We start from the raw sequence: 26,701 nt of genomic DNA, 5'->3' as shown, positions 1-26,701 counted from the left end.
ATGACGTCAGCATATGACGCAAAGTGTAAGGGCCCTCCTTGTTAGTTAAATGGAGTTCACGATGCCGACGGGGTAGGCGGTCCCCTGTCGCGCATGCGCACCTCTGGGTAAGGGCGTGGTTAGTAGGACTTGACACCGGTTAGCGACCTTGCCGTCCGGCCAGATATGTTAGAATGCAAAATTCAGGCAGGATGTTAGATTCGGATAGGAAACACGCTGTATTAGACGTTTGTTAAGGTTAGCCTTTGATATTTGTCTACGATTCTGTAAATCTAATGTCATGAATTTTGCTTATTCTTGCATAACTGATGTAATGTTGATATTCATCCTTTTATTGTTTTGTATAATAAATACGGCCGGGGGGTCCCTGACCCCCCGCCTTCCAAAGATAATTTGCTTATGACAATTCTTCAAGGTGGTGTGGAAAGCTGGGAGGGGAGGGTAGCCAGTCACGGACCATGTGATTTGACACCGCGAGAGCCTCATTGAGGCAAGACAGTGAATTACGTTCGCTTTGTTGCTGCTTTCTGCATCTGGATGCCGAATGAGATTTTCTTTCAATAATCCATTGTCCTGTTCTTTTGTCCTTCCCCCACATTTCCATTGTGAAAGTTAGCTCGACACCTTTGAGAGTGCCTGACATTTAGAAAACTGAGCAAAAGATTTGGAAGCCACGCTTAGTTTTCAAATCATACTTTATACTTACGGCATCAGCTGTTCTCAGAAGGACGTTAAGTACCTGAATGATACTTCCTGCAACGCAATCTATTAGTGCTATTCTGAACACTGAAGTGGTAATCTATTTGAGGAGAAAAGGTAATCATTTGTGAACAGAAGGGAAAAACAGACATCCTTCACTTACTTTTTTTGTTGATTTCTTTTAATGAAAAACATTTCCACAGCTAAGGAAAAAAATACACCTTCCACTGTATTTTAAAAATAATTTGCGAGTTTTCAAAACAGACAATTCTAGAAGGACGGCTGTGCATTTGCAAGCAGTCCAGTGATGAAGAAGCACATTCAGTGGCAAGTCTGACGGGCCCCATATGCAACGTGTTCTGTCAGGGCCCATTGGAAATATCAGAGGGTACATTGGTGCATGCGCATGTCCGGAAGATTATCATGGAAAGTTTTGCGGTTATCTGAACGTGTTCAAGGACATATTAACTCGTCTAAGTGTGAGCGCGTGCGTGTGTATGTGTGTGTGACTAGGGTTGTGCATAGGTTATAGCAAGTGTAATAGGATTTGGGTGAGTGACAGTCTGTGTGGCATGTAACGGTGCCTTTATATGATAGGGTTGTTCAAAATTTAGTGCGGCCTGAAGGAGTGAATATGAGGGATAGGTTGTGTCTGAAGCTGTCTCTGAGTCAGTGTTTGAGTTTTCTAGTTTGCATCATGGCTGTCTGTGCAACAACGGCATGCGTGGGTTTGCTTTTATGTTCAAGTGTCTGAGGATATCCGAGATTGTCATGGGTGCCTGGGGTTCTGTTTAGGCGCGTGCAGGCGTGTCAGGCTGTCGGGGTCTTAGTGCATGACATTAACCTGTAGCGTCTGCAGGTGTGCCGGAGAGTGCAGAGTACCTTCAGATTCGGCAGCTTGATGGATGTGCTATTCTTGCTCTGGAAACATTCTCCAACGTCCACTACGCCAATGTCCTGATGGTAGGTTTGATGTCTCTGTGTGGACAATGACTTATACAATATCCTTATGACCCCCAGATGGGGCAGGATGGTAGCACTTCTTATAGGCACGAGAGCCTTACCTTAGGATCCATGGATGTATGTAGGGTTGTGAAGTCTGACCACAGGGGCCTGGGTAAAAAGGGGTGCACTCAGAATGAAGTTTGAATCGCACTGCAGACCATTATTTTTTATGTAAAAGGCTTTTATGACCTCTGAAGTATGATATTGCCATTTGCTTCTAACGTGACATTTGTCTCTTGCTTTTACAACTGTGTATTAGACCATTAAATATTGCATTGCTACGCCTATTCATTGTTATTGGCTATTGTTATTTATGATAATGCATTTTTACTCCATGTATTCTCAATATACGTAGGGTATAATGAGTTTGTACTAACATAAATTTTTGGTGTGCGACCCACTTCGCATTTTATAAATTTTACATATGCAATAGGCTACCAGTGCATCACATGAGTATATTCTCACTGCTCAGTATCAGACTACTGTTCTAACCAGATGGTGCTAACATGAGAGACACTTTCTAATGCATGATGAAATGGTGCAAAAAACTGCAAGTCAACATGCGTCTGGGGAGAGCAAGGATAGAAAGTATCAAAGGAGCTTCATGTCCAAGGACGTTGGACATCCACCACAAGGAAAAGCCCGGCTCTATCCATGGGTTGTGAAGACGAAGAGCTGTACCCAGTCTGCTCCAGGTATGCAGGTCTCTATTTCACTTCTCATTTTGCCAGTACTTACCAAACAGCAGTTACGGCTAGGATAGGTAGGAAAAATATATTCACTAACAATATATATGTATGCCTATATATCATGCTGTCACATGGCTAGGTTAGGCCTGGGAAGAGCCACTGCCATTTCACATGTAGGCATTTCTAAAGTTGCCTTCTTTTACCACACACTGACTTTTGACACACATTTGCTTACGTGACAGTGCAGGATTATTTACTCGGAATTCACGTTGCTTACAATTCCACTTTGTAAGTACACTATCACAACACCTTGAACATTCGGTACAAGGCCTGAATACACATTGGACAAATGTTGTTGTTTATTATTCCTCCATAAGATGATAGCGCTATCACAGAGACAATAAACAATGCCAGCTGGTTGAAGCCTCGACACGGAAGCATGAATGCTGTTGTTATAAATACATGCACATTTTCGTTCTCTAATTAGAGGAGCACTCTGCTGTCATTGCCATGTCATCGCTATCGTTGGCTTTTCAGCACAGCTAATTCGTGTTCACAGTCTGTGAGGTGGGATATCCAACCTGTGACCAAGAAGGGGACCTACATACCTTACCTTCAGGTAATGGGGATTTAGATCTTCCAGTAGAGGATTCTTGGCAAAGCACTCACCCCAGGCATCTAGGTTAGAGAATGCATAAGTAGGAGTAGACTACACACAGTATTTATATGCTAGCATACATACACTGTTTTAGCACGACTGTGGAATCATTCATTCTTTTCACTGTCCTTATATTGCCAATCACTTTCACCTGCTTCTGTCTTTTAATCATTGCAGTGCATATATTTTAGACAAGAATCACAATGGTTCAATAAAAATTGAAAATGCCTGTTAGACATGGCATCTTTGGCGTGGTTTCCCCTGACCTTTTTGCCTCTACCTCCTGTATTTTTGACGCTGTGCTGGATTTCGTTGTTGCTGGTTTAGATGCTTTGGGCACTTTGCCACTGCTGATCAGTGTCAAAGTGCAAGTGCTCCCTAGGTAAATTGTTATTGTAATTGGTTATCCATGATTGGCATATGTGTGTTACCAGGAAGTCCCTAGTAAAGTGCACCAAGTGTGCCAGGGCTGGTGATTCAAATGCTACTAGTGGGCCTGCAGCACTGATTGTGCCACCCACATGAGTAGGCCTAAAATGGTTTATCAGGCCTGCCACCGTGGTGCCTGGGTGCAGTTGCTAACTGCCATGCTGCCCTGACCACTGTCCACACTGGCCAGGTCTAACCCTTCCCTTTCTATACACATTGGACACCCCTATGGAAGGCCCTAGGTACCCCCCTGGGCAGGGTGCAGTGTATGTGAAAGGTAGAGCATGTACTGGTGTAGGTGACATGCTCTGGTAGTGAATTACAGCCATTTTCGTTTTTCACTATTGCAAAGCTATCTGTTCTCCATAGGCCAGAATGGGCAGTTTGATTATTACATTTTATAATCCTAAATTGACTCAGGGAACATGGTAGAAATTCAGGTTCAGTATGCCTGAATTCAGTATGATAAAATACATATTTTAGTGAAGTTGGTTTTAACATTCTGTGTTTGAAAATACCACTTTTAGAAAGTAGGTATTTTCTTGTCTAACCATCCAAACCTGCCTTTGCTAGGCTGTGTATTCCTTGTCTGGAGTTTGAGTGACAGGGGCTGGGGAATACCAGGGGGCTGGGGAATTCCCAGAGACAGGGTGAGCCAGCACAGGGCTGAATAGAGAGATCTACATCTAGATGGGAGGGAGGAGTTGCACCTGGGACCTGAATAGGACAGTGCCTGCCCCCCACAGTGCTGGCTCCACCCCCTGTGGTGCATCTGATGTCTCTGCCCTGCACTGTGAAAGGAGAGAAGGAATCATGTCAACAAAGTGCTTCAGGGCTGTGCTTTCCCTCCACAATGCTGGCTCCACCTCCTGTGGGTCGTCTGATGTTTCTGCCCTGCACTGTGAAAGGAAAGAAGGAGTCATGTAAACCGAGTGCTCCAGAACTGGTTTGGACTGGGCAAAGGCCCCTCTGCCCTCAGAGGACAAAGGATTTGGGGGTATAAATATTGGGACCCTGATCCCAAGAATTTAGATCATCCTGGAATCAAGAAGGAACCTCTGCCAAGGAGAAAGCTGGAAGACTGAAGAAGAAGGACTGACCTGCTGTAAGGCTGACCTGCAGTTGCTTTGCTGCCAAGGAGAGGGGAATGACTTTGCTGTGTGCTGTGTCCCCTTGCTTGAAGGAATCTCCAAGGGCCTCAGTAGAGCTGGACTCCTGTTAAGATCCAGGACCAAAAGGACTTCAGCCAAAGCTTCCCCCTGAACTCTACTGTCTGAGTTCTGCCCTTCCAGGAGTGCTTGATCCAATTGTGGGGCCTCTGGAAGTTGTGCCTGCGGTTGGGAAGCTGACCAAGAGAAAAGAAGTAAAAGATCTGCAACTTTTTCATGCACCGCCGGCTTAGCGAGAAAATTTCCATCGCCACGAAGATCGTCGCAGCGCCTGTCGCCGCTGCAACGTCAACGCCGCGTTCATCTTCGGAGTGCATCCCCCCCAGAGTGGGAAGATTCCTGTTGCTGCGAGTATCGTCGCAGAACCTGCCGTCGCTGGTGAGATCGTCGCACCGCTCATTAGCGGATCGCATTTTGTCGCAGCGAACATTGTCGCAGATCCATCGAAGATCGTCACATCGTGCCTTTGCGAGTAAAATTCTACCGGAGAAGCTACGCCTTGGAATCCATACAGGTATCGCCTCACTCCCCATACAGACCGAATTCCTCGCACACGCCCGCTGCTATAGACATCATAGTTGATACATTGTTTGATCGTATTAAAGGGCTTGTGAATAAAAGTTTTGATAAGTTATGGAAGCGTTTAGATCGTCTGGAATCCATAACTACTAAGGCAATATCATCTTGTAGGGAATGCAATGAGCTAGCTCGACAGGTTATCACCTTGGAAAATCCTTCCCAGAATGCGCAACCGGCTCGTCAAGTACCCCAAATTATAAAGTTGCTGCCTGTCCCCCTTGACTCTAATAATAAAACGAGAAACCCCCTAGCCTCTAAGCCATATACTCGATTTGCTAATACTCAAAATTTTAACCCTGTTGATTCTCAAGAGGATCCGATAGTCAGTACGAGTATAGCTGATACTGGCTTGAGGGGGCATGTAGTATCTAATCAGGATGTCTTAAATTTACCCCCTGCATCCTGCCCATATGTGATAACCCTTGCAGGGGTACCATCACTAGAGAAAAATAAATTAGAGTCCTGGGAACAACTGCGGAATAAATGTGTTGACTGGCTGGCTAAACACAAAGGATATAGGAGGTCTGATATACATGAAATTTTAATGGTACGAAGGGTAGGCTGGGTGGGACCTGCAGCAAAAACTATCAGGGGTGATTGCATTGTTTTTAATTTTTCTTGGCCTAGGACTGTCGGATCTATACTAGCAGTGAAAGAGACCAAATGCCTTTTTTCTACAAACATCTGTGCATTACCACTTGGTTTCTTTTATAAACCGTCATCTATACAGTGTCCACTTCTCAGCCCGTCCCACCAGTCGGCTAATATATTTTTAGCTATTTCTGATTTAGACAATCTTGATTGACTCCCACCCAAAAACTCAAATTGGTCTGGTCCATGTGGTAGCCAAGAAAACTTCTAATACCAGTCCTGGGGTGGAAACGATTCAATTAATTGATTGCCCTGACGCAATTTTGAAGGTGCTGAGTTGGAATGTGGCAGGTCTGGCCTCAAAATTAAATATTGAAGATTGGGCAATTATGATAAACACATTCAACATCCTTATGTTTCAAGAAACTTGGGCAACCAAAGAGCTTTATTTCGAAGGGTATGAGTGTTTTAATACTATTTCCCCTAACCCTAAATATGGCAGACCTTCAGGGGGTCTATCAATATGGGTTAGCATTGCCTCAGGTGGTAGAGTAAAACTAATTCCAACCGAGAATGCTAACTTCCAAGTACTGATCTATACACAAGGGGCTTCCATCTGCTTTATCAATTTTTATAATAATGACTTCGTAAGCACACCTAATGCTAACTTTGTTCACCTATTTAACTTTATCCAGGACCTGGACAATTTATTGGGAAAGTACAAATTGGCTGGGATATGTCTGGGGGGCGATTTTAATGCAAAGATAGGAGAAGGAACTACTGGGCGGTCTTCCCAATCTATTCTATCTAACCCATGTAAGAGAGGTTATGAGCTATTAAACCATTTATCGAGTAGCAGTCTTTTAAATGTGATGGACATCGCAGCTGCAACCACTAATGATAATCCATTACCTACTTACAGAGGCTTAGGACGCGCCTCAACTATAGATTATGTCTTCATATCTCCATCTTTAGAAGACTACTTAGTTGAGGCAGAGGTTAGAGCATCCACCTTTGGAGATCATAACCCTATTATGGTTTCGCTAAGGGTGGCCCCGCGACCAAATATTAGAAGAGAACTGGGAGCGGGAAGCCTAGAACTCTCAACCGATAACTTAAGAATTAAATGGAAGGGTATGGACTGCAGGGAGGTCTTCCAGAAGATGGTAATAACTTATCCATCTCTCTGTGATACTTGTCTTATCTTGGCCGACCGTAACCCAGAGGCAGTTTCTGCTTTTATTTTATTATGTGCAGGTATTAAGGAATTGATTTCCAGACCCACACTCCAACATAAATCTGATCCGAGGTGGTTTGATAATACCTGCTCTAGGGCTAATAGGGATCTCAGAGCAGCCTTATCAGTTTCCCCTAGAGATCCCTCTCTTATCAGAACCTTAAGGCACAATTATAAAAGTGTAATAAAATTAAGGCGAGATGTGGTCTTAAAAGGGTACTGGAATAATTTGGCCTGTGCTGCTAAACTTAACAAAACAAATACTTTTTTATCTGCCACTAAGTCCCTGAGAGCTTTTGGGAATATATCTACCCCCTAAGCTGTAATATAATTAGTGAGGTGTGGGTTGCTCACTTCTCGAAAATATATGCCCCCCCGCCCCAATGCGAAAATACTTTGGAAAATCTTACGCCTACCCAAATTCAAATCTCCTTGATTGAGGTCGAGGAGGCAATATTCCAAAGTGCGGGAAATAAAGCCCTAGGCCCGGATGGGCTGCCTATTGATCTTATAAAATCAAGGCCAGAGTTCTGGGCTCCTCTGCTTCACAACGAAAATCCCAAACACATGGTCCACATCTTTAATTATTCCTATTTTTAAAAAAGGAGATAGATCAAACCCAAGCTGGTATAGACCTATTTCCCTAATTGATAACACCCTTAAAATATTGGGGAGAGTTCTATGTAACAAGATCAGAACTTGGGCAGAGGATGAAAATATAATAAATAAATGTCAGTTGGGGTTCCGTAGTCACCTTGGCACTGTGGAACAGTGTCTGAATCTTAACTTAATCGTAGGGAAATACACCATCGCCCGACAGAGTCCTCTTTATCTGGCATTTATGGACCGTTCGTCCGCTTTTGATTTTGTTAATAGATCTAGGCTCTGGCAATGCCTTTTAAATTATGGGTTAGGCAAAGATCTGGTGCACTTTTTAGCTTATCTCCATAGGGACCTAAGGGCCCAGGTAAGGATAAGCATGGACGGGGCAGTGTCTGGAGACATAGTGGTTGGGAGAGGCGTTAGACAAGGGTGCGTTCTCGCCCCACTTTTATTTATTTTATATATTAATGAACTTCATAATGCCCTATCTAACCAAACCACTGATGTTCCTATAATTAATGGTAACAAACTGCCCGCCTTACTATATGCAGATGACGCTGTTTTAATGGGCAGAACACCCAATGCCTTGAGAATTTTAGTTAGGGGATTTGCAGCTTTTATGAATAATTTGGATCTTTGCACACATTTTAAAAAATCCTTTTTAATGTGTTGTGGCCCTAAGAAACGTTTTATTAATACTATTACTCTGGGTCCCGATTCTTTGACATGCACTCGCACTTTCCCTTATTTGGGTATAACATTTTCCAACAATGGGTCCTGGACACCACATTTGGCCTATGGATTGTCTAAATTTTCAAGAGCCATAAATTCAGTAATAAATCTCCCCCAACCTAAAAGATTTGAGGTGGTACTGTCCCTACTTAAAATCTATAGGACACAATGTGTACCAATCATGACCTATGGGGCTGAAATTTGGGGCCACACAAACTTGAAAAGCATCCAGGCCGAAGAAAATAGATTGATAGATAGATAGAAAATAGAGGCTTTTGGGCATACCAATTTCATCGTCCACCTTTGTATGCCATAACGAGTTAAGAATGCCATACTTGGAAGATTACATTAGAACACACACTGTTTTATTCTGGCTAAAGGTTTGGAAAAACCCTGCAGCCCTATTGACAATGGAGATTTTAGCAGATTGTCTAAAATGTGATAAGGGCGGTGACATTCCCTGGCTGGCTCAAGTACCGGCAAATTTGACTGCGGTCAATCTAGAGCATATTTTGAAGAACCCTGAACAATTAGATGGTATTGATGGAAAGATTATTCGTAAAGTTTTATATCAACATTATGGGGATGCGAGATATGCCCTAGAATCCGCCAAAGTATCTGTGAAACAATATATTTTAATGACAGGCGAGGGTGGACCCCCATTATGCTCTCCTATTAGTTATCTCTTAAGAGATATTACTCATTGGGAGCGAAGCCTTCTTTTTCGTCTCAGATCGGGCTCAATAAAGTATTTGTTGTGCTTCCCCATGGGTTACCAACCTAATATTGAGAACTTGGTCTGCCCATGTGATAACTTAGGGAAACAGTCTACGCTACACTTTTTGTTCTTTTGTTCTTTTTACCAAAAATATAATATGCAGTTATTGATACTGTTTTTCAGGGCAAAGGGCACAACGGATTTTAAGGCTGCATACAAAATTATTCTCCAGCTTAAAGATGATGATATAACATACCGAGTGTGTACTTTCTTGAAAATGGCCATTCGTTCACGTCTTTCTATGAATTAATGACTGCTGGATTAGGCTGTACAATACACATTTCTGTATTTTGTACTGTTTGTATTTATATTTTGTACTATGCACACCTGCACCTTCATTTATTGCTGCTAATTGTAACCTCTCTGTGATTTAAGGATCTGCCCCTTTTTAGCTGCTTTTTTGTGAAATATTTGCACTTGCATACTGTCACTTTAACATTGCTGATGATATCAAGTCATGGATAACCTAGTAACTATTAATTGATTAGTTTTAATGTGGAGTCTCTCTATTTTTTAATGATGATGGACTATGCATGTGATTATGAGTAATGTTTGTGCTTTTATGGATAATGCATATCCGAATAAAGATAACGTAACAGAACGCTTGATCCAATTGTGGGGCCTCTGGAAGTTGTGCCTGCTGTTGGGAAGCTGACCTAGAGAAAAGAAGTAAAAGATCTGCAACTTTTTTATGCACCGCCGGCTTAGCGAGAAAATTTCCGTCACCGCGAAGATCGTCACAGCGCCAGTCGCCGCTGCAACGTCAACGCCGCATTCATCTTCGGAGTGCATCCCCCCCGGAGCGGGTAGATTCCTGTCGCTGCGAGTATCGTTGCAGAACCTGCCGTCACTGGTGAGATCGTCACACCGCTCGTTAGCGGATCGCATTTCGTCGCTGCGAACATTGTCGCAGATCCATCGAAGATCGTCACATCGTGCCTTTGCGAGTAAAATTCTACCGGAGAAGCTACGCCTTGGAATCCATACAGGTATCGCCTCACTCCCCATACAGACCGGATTCATCGCAAACGCCCGCTGTGTGCAGCGGGGTTGTCGCATCGCCTCCCCAGGGTCTCAGGACTGACGCTGTTGCTTGTTTTTCAATGCCTGGGCGCCGCTAGGAACTTTTATCGCATCACCAGGTACTGTTGACTAAAATCGATGCTGATGTGGATTATTTTGTCGCTAAGCTAAGAACGCTTTTGAAACCATATTCTTGAACTGTGTATGTTGGATTTTTGTCTTTTTGGTCTTGTGTAGTTTATATAAAAGTACTTTATTTATCTACACTGGTGTGGAGTCCATTTGTGGTGTTTTCACTGTGTTACTGTGAGTGTTGGTACAAATACTTTACACATTGCCTTTGATAAGCCTGTCTGCTCGTGCCAAGCTACCAAGGGGGTGAGCAGGGGTTATCTGAAGAGTGTATCCCCCTTGCCCTGACTAGAAGCAATGGTCCCTATTTGGACAGTGGTACCTACCTCTGCCAACTAGAGACCCCCAGATCTAACAATGCCCATTTGTGTGTTACTTATATATCTATCTGAGTGAGCACGAGTGACTGAGCGAAAAGGTTCTAGATCTGTTACCACGAGTCTTTGGGGGTCAGAGTTGTCAAGTTCAGAGGTTGCCTAAACCATTTGTTACATTACTAGGTTTAGGGGTACTTATGGTGGCACTGTGAGCTAGCAGGACTATAGGCCAACATATCTTGAGGGTGTTTACGGAATCAGTCTGCCACCATCCCAACGTTTATGTTGTCCAACAAATGAACAGTTCATACTGAAAAGTGGAATCGTGCGAAAGTGCTTGAGTTCTTCATTCTGTCTGCTTTCATTATATTCAGTATTGCCAATAGAATCATGAAATACCATTTTGCTGCATTCATTCAGCAGTATCTTAGTGTAGAAGAAATACGCATAGTACAAACTAGTTGTCTCATTAATGGGTGTGGATGTGTGGCACGCGGGCCTAAGTAAACTCGCACAACTTTCTGTTGAGTCTCTGGCTAGACTAATATTATGTTACAAAATGGGCCCTTCCTTTAGTATGGTGAAGTGGAGGGGTGCATGGAACACACCTCCATTTTCTCTGATCCTCATGACAGTTGAATATACTTTCATAATCTGGGTTCCAAGAGAATTGTACCAGGTGAGTTCCGATTTTCGTCTTGACACACATCATCACATGTACTTTATGATATGAAACATCAAGCATTATTTTGCAACACAATTCTTGGATTGTACGATTTATGGACCCTTTGACTCTGTGTTGGATAATGGAACAGTTATCAAAAGGTCAAGACTCGTTCGAGGATCAGGAGCGCTAGAATAGACAGAATATGCTTGATATCTCACAAAGGAAGTTGCAAAATGGCATATCAAATGTTGCTGCCCCGCTGGTCACTACACAGGAACTCAATTGAAGCATAATTAATTTGGTCCTGTATTGAAGCAATTCCTTGATGTTGGTTTTATGGCATTTGTGACGGGCAATCTGACAATCAAAAAGGCATCTCAATATACTCCATGCTTTCGTCTACACCTGGGACGTGCATCCAGCAAGATACATGACCAGTTCAACCTTGATCTCTGCGCTCTCCTCACTTGAGTAACAACTTGCACAGACATATACTGTTAGAATATTGACTCTTAAAAAGTGTGGACTTGGCCCTTTTTGCAGGGTAATCCCTGAAATTTTTGCGTTCCTCTGTATTTTGCCTGACCTGATGTCTGTTTTATGTCTCTGGGCACTTTACCACTTCTGATTAGTGCTAAAGTGCATATGCTCTAAATGTTAAATTGTTGTAGTGAATTAGTGACTCCATGATTGGCTTATTTGATTTGCTTGTCAGACCCTAGTACAGTGCACCATGTGTGCCCAGGGCCTGTAAATCAAATGCTGCTGGTGGGCTTGCAGCACTGATCGTGCCACCCACAGAAGCAGCTTGTAAAGTGTGTCTCAGGCCTGCCATTACAGAGCCTGTGTGCAGTCTAGTACAGCCATGTCAACTTGGTAAGTGCACCCACTTACCAGTGAAGAACCAGAACCTTTTGGACCTGGCCCTGCAGGGTACACCCTCTGTCTCCGGGGTTCACCTGCTTCGTTACACAGAGACAAATGTCGTCGTCCTCTTTTTCAGACAATGTCCCATTCAGGTGTGCATCGCTAAAGGGTACAAATCGTGGAACTGTTTCGCCTTCACAGTCACCAACCCCTCTACGAACCCACTGATCAAAAGGCAAAGGCAAGGGTACTTTCTTGCAATGCACACTGTGAATCCAATTTTTCTTTCCTTCAACTTTAACTGCTGTCCTTGTCGTTAGTAGGACCATTCGGGGCTTCCGCCATCTGGGTTCCAAATTCTTCTTCTTCTGAAAGTTTCGGGTACAGGCCCAGTCACCTGGTCGGATGGAATGACCTGGATCTGTGGAAGCCTCCGGCAAAGCGCTCTGAACCTGTCGATGAAGGACATGCAATTTAGTTGTAAGGTCATGCAAATAGTCAATCAACATTGGATAGGGCAAGTCGGAAACTTTTTAGGACGAGGTATTCCCCATACGTTGGCCGGACGGCCAAACACCACTTCGTAAGGGCTAAGTCCCAGACGAGAGTGCACTGCAGTTCTGGTGGATAGCAGAGCTAACGGTAAAGCATCAGGCCAATTAAGTCCCGTACTTGCTTGAATCTTTGCTAATTTCAACTTCAAGGTACCATTGTAACATTCTACTAGACCCGCTGACTGAGGATGATTTGCCGCGTGGAACTTTTGCTTGATTCCAAGACCTGCACAAACTTTCTGCATGACTTGGCCAACACATTCGCTCCCATTGTCAATCCTGACAATGCGCGGCAATCCAAACCTGGGAAAGTACTCTTTTAGAAGGATTTTAGCTGTGGATAAAGCTGTGTTATCTTTCAAAGGGTATGCTTCTATCCACCTCGAAAAGGCACATACTACCACCAAAACATATTTGAGGTTGTTGCATCGATCCATGTGAATGTAATCGATTTGCAACACTTCAAATGGGTATGTCGGGGGGGCAAAGTGACCTGCTGGAGTGGGGGTTCCCTTTCCTGGATTATACATCAGACAAACAATACAATGCTTTACTACGTTGTCTGCACATTTTGGGATATTCTCATTTTGCCAAACTGGGGCTAAAAGTTTACAAATGCCTTTTGTGTTTAAGTGAGCTGGACCATGAGCCATAGAAAACCACTGGGAGTACATAAGCATCTGGTAACAACCAACGTTGATGTTCAGATAATTCTACCCAACAACCCATCTCATCTAACATTCCCGTACTTTCTCTCCACTTGCTCAACTCTCTTTCTGAAGCCTCTTTCTGTATCGTTTTCACGCTTTCCACTGTATTCTCACACATTCCTCTCTCCCTGACCCAATTCGCAGGACCTGCCATATACATTTGACTCGTTGAATCCCTCGCTGTTTTCTTTGCTGTTTCATCAGCAAATGCATTTCCCCGTCCAACATCATCCGTAATCTTCTTGTGTGCACTACACTTCACTATCGCTATTTGGACGGGTAAAGCAAGTGACTCGAGGAGATCAGTCACTAACTGACCATGCTGTATCTTAGTGCCATGTGAAGTTAAGAAACCCCTCTCTCTCCAGAGACGCCCAAAATTGAACGCGACACCAAAGGCATATTGACTGTCAGTGTACACGTTCACTCTTTTCCCTTTTGATAATACACAAGCTCTCGTCAGTGCTATCAACTCTGCTGCTTGCGCTGAATTGTGTCTAATGCGTGCAGTTTCCACAATAGTATGTAAGGTAGTTACAGCATAGGCTGAAACCGTATCTCCATTAGGCATCTTGAAACAAGAACCATCTACCCATAGGGTCCCATCCGGATTCTCTAGCGGTGTGTCTCTCAGGTCAATTCTCCCTTTTGTCTCTTCCTCAGTACGGAAGAAACAATCATGCTGATCCTCAAAACTCTCCGCATTTGGAAGGGGCAACAAAGTAGCTGGATTCAGGGTATTACATCGTTTGATGTGTACGTGACTAGCCAAAAGCGTCAGCTCGTAACCAGTTAGACGTGCACTCGTAAGATGTTGTGTTTTCGTTATGTTTAGCAAAGTATCCACTGCATGTGGCACCATGACAATGAGAGTGTTATCTAACACCATTCCAGCAGACTGTCGGATAGAAATTGCTGCGGCTGCTGTGGCTTTGAGACAACTGGGCAATGCTTTAGCTACGGGATCTAATGTAGCCGAAAAATAGGCACATGGCCGCTGTCTATCCCCAAATTGCTGTGTCAAGACTGACAACGCACAACCTTCTCTTTCGTGAACATACAGCGTAAAAGGGTTAGTGTAATCTGGGGTGCCTAGTACAGGAGCAGAACAGAGAGCAGTGTGTAAATCAGTGAAACTCTTTTGGCACTCATTAGTCCAAGGAAGGGGCTGAGGCGCATCTTTTAAAATGAATGCTAACATAGGTTTGGCGATCAAAGAGAAGTTAGGGATCCACTGTCTACAGTAGGAAGTAATACCCAGAAAAGCACGTACTTCCCTTTGTGTGGATGGTACAGACATTCGTGCAATCGCCTGAATTCGTTCTGGTGTCAATCGCCATCCCTCTTTTGATAGGAGATGACCCAAGTAGGTAACCTCTCGACAAACATATTGTAGTTTGGAGGGTGAAACCTTGTGATTCAGCTTAAATAAGTGATGTAGCAGTGCAACAGTGACATATTTGCAGATATCTTCTGAGTCAGCGGCAACTAACAAGTCGTCCATATATTGGATAAGAGCAGCACCAGACGGCAAATGAAAAGTATCAAGATGACATTTCAATGCTTGACTATAAATGGAGGGACTTTCACAGTATCCTTGGGGTGCGCGCTTAAATCGGAAGCTTCGGCCTCCAAGGGAAAAACCAAAAATGTCCCTACTCTCTTCTGCAATGGGAATACTGAAGAAGGCATTCTTTAGATCAATAACAGAAAACCAAGTCACTGTGGAAGGTATCGTAGTCAACAAGGCAGTGATATCTGGAACAACAGGAAATTGTGGAATCACAATTTTGTTTACTTCTCGCAGATCAATCACAAACCGGTACACAGGTGGCTGAGAAGGATCAGTACGTTTAAGAACAGGAAGAATAGGACTATTGCATGTGTTACCTCTCGTTTCTTCAACCACACCCTTCCGAATTAAGTCATGAATGATTTCCAAAAGCGCTTTTTCACCTTCAGCAGAGATTCTATATTGTGGGATACGTGGTAGTTCAACATTGGGCTTGAGAGTAACAACATAAGGCGGTATCTCAAGACAACCCACATCGTTCGGACCCGTGGCCCAAAGTGCTGTTGGAAGAGAGGAGTAACTCAGGAGGAAACTGATCTTTAGACGGATACATTGGGGAGATCAACTTCTGACCTAGAGTAAGATGTACGCCTGAAGGAGAACAATATATTGTAGCATGCATTCTTTTCAATAGGTCTAGACCCAACAGATTCTCGCCACAACCATTCGTCAACAGAAGTGGAGCTTCCAAATCATAAGGACCAACTGAAATAGGCAAAGGACAAGAAACCGGATTGCGAACAGGGGCGCCAGAGAATCCTACAGAAACATTTGTTAAGCCAGACAAAGGTGCCCCAGGGAGTTTAGAATGAATAATAGAACTTCTCATTGCTCCAGTATCCAGAAGAAATGGCTCTGATACACCCATTGTAGTGACGTTAACATAAGGACCATTTTGATCTACTGGGATTGGCACAACTCCTCTACTTTGTCCATGGCTGTCCTAGTTAGCATGAAGACTCTCATTCTCGCCTTCAACATAATGGTCTTCATTATAATACTGAGTAGATCTCACATTCTGCTGATCAAAGTAGTTCATAGAATTGGGAGAAGGAAGAGCATGCTGTTCTTGAGTTAACATACCTTGACCTCTACCTCTGTTTGCTGACTGAAGGCCAGCACGACCTCGTGGAGCAGATAACGCTCCATTGCGCTGTAATAAAATCGGACATCTACTCTTAAAATGACCTTCCTCCCTACAATAGGCACATTGATTAGGACCTAACAAAGGTCGCGGAATGTATGACTCAGGTTTCTGATACAACCTTTGAAACTGCGGTGGCTGCTGAGTCTGAGGCTGAACATAACGTGGAGGATAAGCTTGCTGCAAGAGAACCTTCGTTTTTAAATCTTTTGTTTTTTCTCTTGCTTTTCTTTTTCTTCTTTATCCCTATTCTCATAATATTGTGCGGTAGCCAATATCTGGGCAGAAGAAGAAACAGCCCAAGAACTTTCTGAATCCTTTAATTTGTGTGACAGCTCGGGAAGGAAATTGAATACAAATTTGTCCACGAATAATCGCTGTCCACCCTGGGTAGCCATGTCCTGACCACTGTGATCGATAAATGTCTCTTCGAAACGAGTAAAGAAATCAGAGACACTTTCATCTTTCTTTTGTTTGCATGCTGCTAGCTTATCCCAATTCACTCTCAATGCAGGCATCATAGTTTTCATCAACGTAATGATTCTACTAGGAAGCTCTGAGATCAATGCGTCAGGCTTTGCGCCACCCACTTGATCTCTATCTGTATCAGCTATAACATCCCAAGTAGCACCCAGTTCCTGTGCGTGATCCTCTCTACGAATCTTAGCCCATATTGTCTGTGGGACTACATTATCCATTAGCATATCAATATCTGCTAGATTCATAATACAAGCATTGATTGTCTGCGATAATTCTTTGTAATAACCTGCAGGGTTCTTACGAGGATCTGGTAGAGTCTGTTTAAGGGCCAAAACTTCAGATCTCTTCCATGGCACATGTACCCATATGCGCTGAAAGTGAGCAGGAATAGCTGGATTAACACCTGCTGCCGCAACTTCCTCCTTCCATACTGGAGGAACCTCTCTCATAGGATAATTTTTCGACGTCAGTTTAACCGACGGATCAGAACAATAAGGTTCTATAAGAGATGAGTGTTCTTACAGCTTCCTCGACTTTAGAACCTACAATAAGTCCTTTTTCAAAATCGGCTTGAACATCTAACAAATCTTGTGAGATCGGACTCGAACTCACATCTTCCTATTCTTTAATGAGAATATCGCACATTACATTAAAAACATATCTCTGCGTAGGCGCATTCCATTGCAAGAAGGTAGGCATAATATCTGACACACTATATTGTGGACCCTTCTTGATCCATCTTCGTGCAAGAGAATCTAGCTTCTCTCGTTCCTCAAAATCTGGAAACTGACTACGAGATTGTCTTCGAGCAAAAGCCGGAGACACATTAAAAGCACCAAAGAAAGGAGATAAAATACTAGTGACAGAATCTGTGAGACGCTTACGCATAGACGGTGAATTGGACATCAGAACTGGAGACAGAGTATTAGGAGAACTAAGAGGAGAAGAACTAGAAATTACAGGAGGAGCAGAAGGCAAAGGAGAGCTAAGATCAGGAGATGAAGGCTGAGAAGTTGAAACTAATGGTAAAACCGGCAAGGGCGGTAGTACTGGAGGAGGCAAATGCTGAAGAGCCGGAACCGGCGGAGGTACTACCAGCAACTGGGCAGGCTGTAACAGCTGAGGTACATTGGCATTTTGCGCATAGGGTGGAGGCAACCTCAATAAATGAGACATTCGGGGATCCTCTTCTATATCTTTCTTATTATCAGAAGGAGAAACAGGCAACACCGGATAGCATTTATCTATCGCCATACGATGTTGTCTTTCTGAAATTTCAGTCGCATTGTTAATTTTATCATTTTTGAACTGTTGGGCAGCCTGTATAATTGTCATACCCTGTGCTTTCCTATCTCGTTTTGCTTGTTTAATTTCTTTTTGTTTGACTTCCTTACGCCAAAGGCGGAAAGAGTCAAACATTGCCGGCCGGGCTTTTCTTTTGAACAGAACTGCTTCCAAATTATCTAGCACATCAGGGTCAAAACTACCGTTTTCTGGCCATTTAAGAACACCATCTTTCTTCGTGTATCGAGCCCATGTCTCATTAAAGGCAATGAGGCCGATACCATGTTTCGAATAGAGCTCATATGTGGGAGTTCCAACCGAAGGAATCGGACAAGAGTCCTCAAGTCGGGAGTCCCTATTACAACCAAGACAACAAATTCTTCCAAACTTAGTCAGACCAGGCATTTCGCAATGTCTATGGACTGTTCACAAACTTCAAGGGAGTAAAACTCAGTTTACGCAGTACAAATGCACTTACCCTCGGCTTTAGTCTTTGCAATGACTAAATCTAAGTAACCTAAGGACATGAAACAAAGAACCAAAATTGTGGGCGCGACCCACGAAAATACTTAACTTAACTAAGGACGTCTTCTTCCACCAACAGAGGCCCGTCTATCGTCTCGCTTTACCATATATCACCAAAGGAATGGGCCAAAGCAGGGCGGCAGTCAGGGCAGCGGTCGCCAGTAGCCGTCAGGAAGGAGTAACCGCGCTGCAAAAGACCTTCGGACCACTTTCGACATACAGGGGTCGCTTAGTGTGGCTCGCGAACCCTCCGGAATTTTCTTGCGGGGTTCCTCACGACCTTCGAGCAGAACCGGTACCACTGAAGCCGCCCAACATTGGGCGCCAATTGAAGAACCAGAACTTTTTGGACCTGGCGGCGCAGGGTACACCCTCTGTCTCCGGGGTTCACCTGCTTCGTTACACAGAGACACGGGACACTCTGTCGGCGTTAGAAGATTGGATTTATTTAGCTGCAGCTAGTACAGTTATCCTAGAAGTACACAAAGTAGGTTCTCAGGAGATTGCCACTTCACTCTGTGGCATATCAGATTAAATAGCATACAATACATGATTATTAACAAGACATACGCCCCAAGCATGGAAGAAAAGAGCCAATAGGGTAAGTGGAAAACAAAGCGGAACCAGTAAGAAAGGTTCGAAAACAGGAATATCAGATAACTTGAAGAGACCTCTCCTCCAACTGTGTTTGTCATCCCACCCCCGAACTAATTCATTAACAGATTACAACTAACTTGCAGGTGGCGAGATACGTTTGTGTGTATTGGAGGACAGTCATGACACAAGAGAATGCTAGCAGGACACAGTGAAGGCCAGTCGATAAGATATGATCGGGAAAGAATAGTGTGAGCCTACAGATAGTTGAAACAGGGATTAGGAAAGTCAGACAAGGATTAGTGTACTCGGCTAGTCCAAACACCAGCTTTACAAATAAAGACCGAGGACGAATTTCGACACCAAGCTACGGGAAAAGCAGAATAGACTTCGTTCGCCGTGCTGCCTGAGTGATGGCAACACAAAATGGCGGCGGATTACAAAATGGCGGGTCGATTCGATTGTGATCGAAAATCGAAGTTCCTCACCAGTCCCTAAACCTTCCCTTTTCTACATATCAGACACCCCTAAGGTAGGCCCAATGGCAGGGTGGATTGTATGCAAAAGGTAGGACATGGCCTGTTGTGTGTGGCACATCCTGATAGTGAATTACAGCCATTTTTGTTTTTCACTATTTCAAGGCTACCTGTTCCCATAGGCCTGAATGGACAGTTTGATTATAACATCTTGTAATTCTAACTGACTCAGGGAACATGGTAGAAAAACGGATTTAGTATGTCTGAACTCAGAATGATAAAATACATCTTTTAGTGAAGTTGGATTTATCCTTCTGTGTTTGAAAATACCACTTTTAGAAAGTAGGTACTTTCTTACCTAACCATCCAGCCTGCCTCTGCTAGGTTGTGTATTGCATGTCTGGTTTGTAAGTGACAGGGGCTGGGGAGGTTCCAGGCGACAGGGTGAGTCAGCACAGGGCTGGATAGACCTATTTGCATGTAGAGTGGTGGGAGGAGTAGCACCTAGGCCTGAATAGGGCTGTGCCTTCCTTCCGCAATGCTGGCTCCACCTCCTGTGGTGCGTCTGATGAACCTGGCCCACACTGACAAAGGAAGAAGTTGTGCACTGGCAGAATGCACCCAGAACTGGTTTGAACTAGGTACAGGACCCTCTGCCTTCAGAGGACAAAGGATTTACTGGTATAAATATTGGGGCCCAGACCCCAGGACTTTAGATCAACTCTGGGAAAACAAGACAAACCTTTGCCAAGGAGAAGAACCAACAAAGCTGCAGGAATTTGGACTGCCCCCCCCCACCAGTGTGCTGTGTTGCTGGGTTGGTCTGCAGTGGTTTCTTTATTGCCAAGGAAAGGAGAAGGAACTTTTAAGGAACTTTCATCATCTTGCAGAATATTTCTTCAAGGGCTTGAATTTGAGCTTGCCTCCTGCCTGAAGTCTCAAGACTACAAGACTTCACCCCTTCTGTTTGCCTGCATCTGGAACTTGCTGTTCTAGCTGCCACAGAAGGAATTTTGCAACATCGACGCCGGTGAGCGACGCTGTAATCTGCATCGAAGCTGTGAGCGCTGCTCCGACTTGCAACGTAGACCCGACACCGGCAGCTGTGCCACATCGATGCCAGCGCACAACCTCGTAACCTGCCATAGTCGTTAGTGCTGCTCCGACTGGTGACGTAGGCCCGACGCCTGCTGCTGTGCCGCATCGACCCCGAAGCCAACATCATCACAGAGCCGATCGTCAACGTGGGTGGTCAAGAATCCATCGATATCGTGACATTGTACGGAACCGTGTTTTAGGTGCCATCATGACGTCACCTCCTTTCCGGTAAGGAACAAATGCCTCCCCTACTTTGCGCAAGCATCAAGGACCCGACGCATCGCCTCCCCTGAAGCAAGGAACTGACGTTGCACAGCACCAACGACACCGCATCTCCCCGACGCCATGAGCTGTCTTTGTTTCCGCTTTTCCAAGGTACTGTTCATTGTGGGTCTGTCTTGACTTCGGGCAGGGGTTATCCAGGAGTGTAATCCCCTTTCCCTGATAGAGGCAAGGGTCCCTATTTGGTCAAAGGTGCCTACCTCTGCTAATTTGAGACCCCCAGTTCTAACAGTTTGCTACAGATTTTTTGGAGAATGTTGAATATTGTGAAGGTACATATATACATGAAAGCACAGTTTTACTGTACTTAATTCAGCATATAGTTACCTTGATTTCTTTACCTTCAAGGTGCATAGATGGGATGGGATGTTAAGAATAGTAACTCTTACATACTTCTTCATTATATTTTGGTTTGGGCTGGTTTTGGGATTTTTTGGGGGGGACTTTTGGGCGGTTCCCTAGGTTTCCATGTGATTTGGTTATTACAATTGTAGTTTACTAGAGGGGGCAGAGAGCTGTGTTTCTGCTGTGGTGGTGCTTGAGATTGGGCTTACTTGCTCCACTAAACAGTGTGTGTAAGGCCTTTTGTGCTGTCAGCTTGGTCTCTAGGCCGGGTACTGTGGTGAGCCTATTTCAGACTACCACACGTGGAGTTGCAATGGAGTTTTACGGAACTTCCCTTTCCCGGCACCCCCTCTCCCTTTGACTACGCCCCACCCAAGATTTTTGGGCCTGCTGTCCCTGACTGTGGCCAGAGGCCCCTAATTCATGGAGATGCTACCTTCAAATGTTTTGGAAGGATATGACCTGATGAGAAGGCTTTGTGTGTTTTGGAGAACTTTGAGGGAAAGGAGAAGGCAGAAGGTTGCTCAATGGAGAGTCCGGTGCAAGGCCCAAACTCTGCAGAATTTCACCCGATGCGGGTATTGGACCTCGATGATCGATTGTTACGATAAGCTCCCTACTGACTCAGTACCCTGAAGTGGTTTGTGAATCGTCAGAGTTTTATGGGGGGCACCATTATCCCAAGTGCATGGCAAATCTGTCTCCCGATACTGGAACATCACCTCATTTAGGAACAAAAGGGGGCCTCCATTGGCCTGGAGGCAGTTGAAGGCAGTTGAGAGCCCATGCCATGATTGAATTTTGGTCCCAGGCCAGAGGCCCGGGAATGGGGTCCCTTTGATCTCGTAATAGGAATACGTCCCAACTGGACTTGGATGAGTGAACCTGGATGCCTGTTTATATGTGCTAGTTGGGGGAGCCAGCCTGTCCCCTTGTCAGACTGCCCTCCACCCAGGGCATGGACAGCCAGCCCCGCCCCAGGGGATTAGCAGCAGAGTGGGTTCTAGGCTCCTGGGGCACCCGCATGGTGAATTCTAGTACGGATTCCCAATAGACACAACGTACAGCATCCCTGAATTTCTTGAACGCAATTAAAGACTTGAAATTTCTTAAATTGTCTTACGTGTCTTAATTCTGAAATGTGTTTTGAGGTGTGCATTAAGTGTATGTTCTGCATTGGGGGTTTGAGTATACTGCGTATTTGAGTGTTGTGTCGATGCAAAGGTATTACCTCCCCAAACAGTTACCCCTCCCTGCTGTTGTTGCAGCCCCTGTCCCTGTTTGGCTGTCTTCTCTCTCTGCTGCTGCTGTGGCCACGTGTTCGGCCAACCCCCTTTGTCTTTGTTGTGGTGGGGTGGTCACTAACTGATTTTCTTGTGGCTGAATGTAAGGTGCATTTAGGTTGGTCTTGGTTTCATTTTGTGGATAGGGATTTTGCAGGAACTGACCTAGGCTTATCAATCTTCGCTCATGATACGCATTTAACTAGAAAGGGTCAGCCATGTGGCCCATTCTGTGACAATAGAAACATTCCCTGAGGTCTGGCTGCTGCCACCTTCCTTGCATTCTGCTGTTAGTGCTGTTTGGAAACCCTCTGAGGTTCTGAGGTGGAGCTCCCTTCAAGGCTGGAGCCATTTTCACACTTGTGGCCAACTTAGCCCCCTCGAGGATGATCTTTTTACATTGGTTTTGAACCAGCTTAGTGGTGTCTCATTAGGCTTGTTCCTGCCAATTCCCAGTGGGCTGTTGTGTGGGGGATCCATGTGGCTGCCTACCCTTCCCAGGTTCAGAGTCCCTTTCTTTCCAGGTGGTTGGCAGGTATACCTGCTTTGGGTGGTCTTCTATTTGCTCTACCTGGTTTATTCCCTAGGGTGGTTTTGCACCTGGGCATAGCATTTGGCAGCAAGAAGGGGGCACCAGGCATGTGGAATGCATGACATAGTGCCAGGCAGCCACATCTCTGCTGCCTCTCTACACATGGAAGTGCTGTGGTGGCGATAGGGGCTAAGCTAAGCAATTGCCGGTGTTCTTTGTCTGTTGCCGCCATTGCCACTATGCCCCTTGGCCCTGCTTTTCCCACCCAGTCTCAGGGGGTCCAGGGGGCATGCATGAGTCACAGTCCCAGCTCTCTACCTCCCTACACACCATGTTGGTTATCAGGGTTCTTGTTCTTTCGGCTGCATTTGCTAGGAGGTGGTGTGCGCTACATGCACACTGCTGGTCTGAGCAGCAGAGTTCAAAGAAACTCCCTATATATTCTGTGACTGCCTCATTGAAGGGGTTCTGGTTCACTGTCCTTGCCTGTATACATGCAGTGCAGGAATGCTTTGTTAGTCTAGGTTCTAGGGAAGGAGATCAAGGGAAGAGAAGCAGGTTATGGCTCAGTTACCGGCAAACTGTATGGACATTTCTAGCTTGGCCATTAGGTCACCTACTAAGATATTAGTAGAGGATGAGGAATAGTATATTATCTGTTCGCTCATCCTATTTCCCCCCCATCTCCAACCCGAGGGGTTCTGTGATGAAGATCCTGGCCACTGTACCCGATACTCCCTGTATCGCTGCAGTGTACTCTGATAAGGGGACTGTGCCATCCGTAGGTACAATGTCATCACCCCTGTGTCTATTAGGATTTGTAAGGCGTATTGTTCACTAGTATCATGACCATGGGGTCTCCTTCTGACTGGATTGGGCTGGATGAAAGAATTTGTGTGTTATCTGGCATGTTGGTGACGTCTAGCATAGGTCTTTTGTCTCCGTCTTGGTCTGACCCTGTAGCCTCACTTACGCTAATGAATTCTGGGGGACCGGGGCCCTCACCCTCACTCTTGCTACTAGTGTAGCTATCCAGAATTTCCATGACCCTCCCGGCCATCTGAGCAGTCTAATGGATGAGTTGGAGTGCAGGCTTCACGTGTTTCTGGGGCTTGATCTGTTGAATGTGATGGATGGGAGTCCAACTTCGTGAAACCCTAGTACTGAGCTGGGGTGAGGCTGGAATCTCCCCAGCTTGTCAGTCTGGTAGCCTCCCAGTCTTAGATCAAGCAGCTCACTGCCCGTTGAGTGGCCATCCAGCTCCCATAACCGTTAGGCTACTATATAATAATGGAGGAGAGGCTGGGATGGCAGGCATCAGAGAGAGCACCTCAGCTGCGGTATATGGTGGGGGAGGTGTGGATGCCTTATTTTTATGCCTTGAGATGGTATTGTCGGTCAGGGCCACCTCAAAGATGGCCCACAGTTCTAGCAATGCCTCTCTTCTAGCTTTCTTATGTTCAACATATTTGGCCCAAATGTGTGTCCTCGTGTGTTGATGCCGAATGTTCCTCCCTCTGGCCAGGAGAACGTTCCTGCCTTAGTGCATGCATGATATTCACGGCAAACGTATCTACTTTTTTAGCCTGCGTGGGGAACCTAGTTTGCATATGAATCAGAGCTGACTCCATGATTTTGTTGGGAACATTTCAAGAGAATGGCAAACTCTAACTTCTCGGGTTAAAATAATCCTAAATTTCTACTTGGATCATGGGGAAATATGTACACATGATTATGCCGGCAATAACTACTTCACTAAAAGCTCAGCTTTAGAAAAAGTGCAGCGAAAACAGACTTTTCACAAAAACAAAACATTAATGCTTATGAAGGGTCACAACCTGAAAGAAAGTGCAATGGTGAAATTCAAAATCCTGTGCATTTTTTGCAGCAGAATAGCAGCTTTAAAACAACAGTTTGCAGGAATGGCAATTCTTAATATGTACATTAAGTCATTAACAAGGCACAACGTTCAAAATAAAACACAGTTGCAATAATCTTCCAGCAGCACAACATTAAGAATATCCAAAACATCGTGAATGTAACATCTGAACCCTGCAATGATGAGAAAGAGAGAGAGAGAGAGCAATACAAAAACTGACTGAAAAAATTGTGATTTGTCAAATAAAACGTTAGTTTGCCCCTAGCGCTTGCTGCCCTATGACAAAGGTATGCTCTGTGCAGTACATGGGCCTAAGTGGACCTAATAGTTTGTCAATATTGGCTCTGGGACAAAGATAATAACAATGTATGCAGAGAAGACGGAACAACTTGAAAATCACAGGCCCTCCTTGGCAAAACACAAGCTACATCTCATCTTCAAGATTCAAATTTTCCCTAATGTCTGAATTACACCCTATGTCAAACCCAGGAGTCATGCGTACCTTCTGTGTCATGCCCAGTGGTCCAAGCAAAAAACACCTCTCACTTCTTTCAGATACTACCTGTGTTAAGAAACCGGCAGCACTGGGAAAACTCTTTAGACTTAAAAAAAAGATTAAGGTCCTCTGTCACACCTAGAGCCGATGCGTGCCTTCTGTGTTACTTTCAGTGGTCCAAGCAGTGAGGCCTCAACCCTGCATCAGGCTCAGGGGATAAGTGAACTGATTGTGTCACACCCAGCCATCCAAGTGATAAACCACCTTCACCTTTACTAGCTGGTTGACTATCAAAGAAAAGTGACATCCGCTGAATCACCTCCGAGGCTGCCGTGGCACTACTCAGTTCTGAAACATGAAGTGTGCAATATGTCAAATTTCTGTTAGTGGCAGTGCACTCAGGTTACATTTTTGCGCTTCGTTCTAGTTAGCCATACACCAAATGCTGATATAAGGATCAGATGTAGTCTCTTACCCACTGACTGGGGCTTCAGGATGGACCTCTACCCCACAAATTCAGCAGAACTTTCATTCAATTACAGTATCTGCTCGACTTCCTTACTGCATAGATGTGTATCTGTTCAGGCAGAGTCCTTTTCCTTCGGCTGCAGGCAGGCTTGAAGAACCAATTTTTCCTATCTGCCTCACCAAAATTTTGATGGAACATGAATTTACCTTGAAAAAACAAAAGACAAGAGGGGTTTGGCAAAACAGGAGCAGATAATTTAATTAAATGCTTCAGCTGGGAAACATCCACAAATACGGATCTGAGAACTGTCTCAACATACATTCTTTATGAGGCCATTATATACAGTCTTTGGAGCCTCATAAAATAATTTAGATCTTATTTCAGCGAGAGGAATGAGGGTCTAGTCATGTGATTGTAAATCAGGACACCTGATAGTGAATGCAGGTGGAGCCCACCTTGCGTGGACCCAATGAGGGCCAGTGTGTGAAGTGTTAAGATGTTCGGTATGGAAAGCGTGTGATCGCTGCATGTACTCTGTGTGTGCTGTGCTCTGAGTTGCTGTGTGTTCCAAACTTAATTTGGCATCTAAAGTTATGTTATGTTATGCTATGTTAAAAGTATTTATTGAGCGCACATACGTTTTCATGGTGCTAACTGTCAGGGAGTGCTGCCACTAAGTGGTTCATTCATATGCATGGCAAAAGAGCCAGGTCTTTAAGAGATTCCTGAATTGAGGATATAATGTCATCAATCTAATGTCCGGAGGAAGAGAATTCCAAAATGTTATGTTATGGTGTTTTTG

Source organism: Triturus cristatus, chromosome 11 (assembly GCF_964204655.1).
Source record: "Triturus cristatus chromosome 11, aTriCri1.1, whole genome shotgun sequence".
Lineage (NCBI taxonomy): Eukaryota > Metazoa > Chordata > Amphibia > Caudata > Salamandridae > Triturus > Triturus cristatus.
This window is presented reverse-complemented; position numbering follows the sequence as displayed.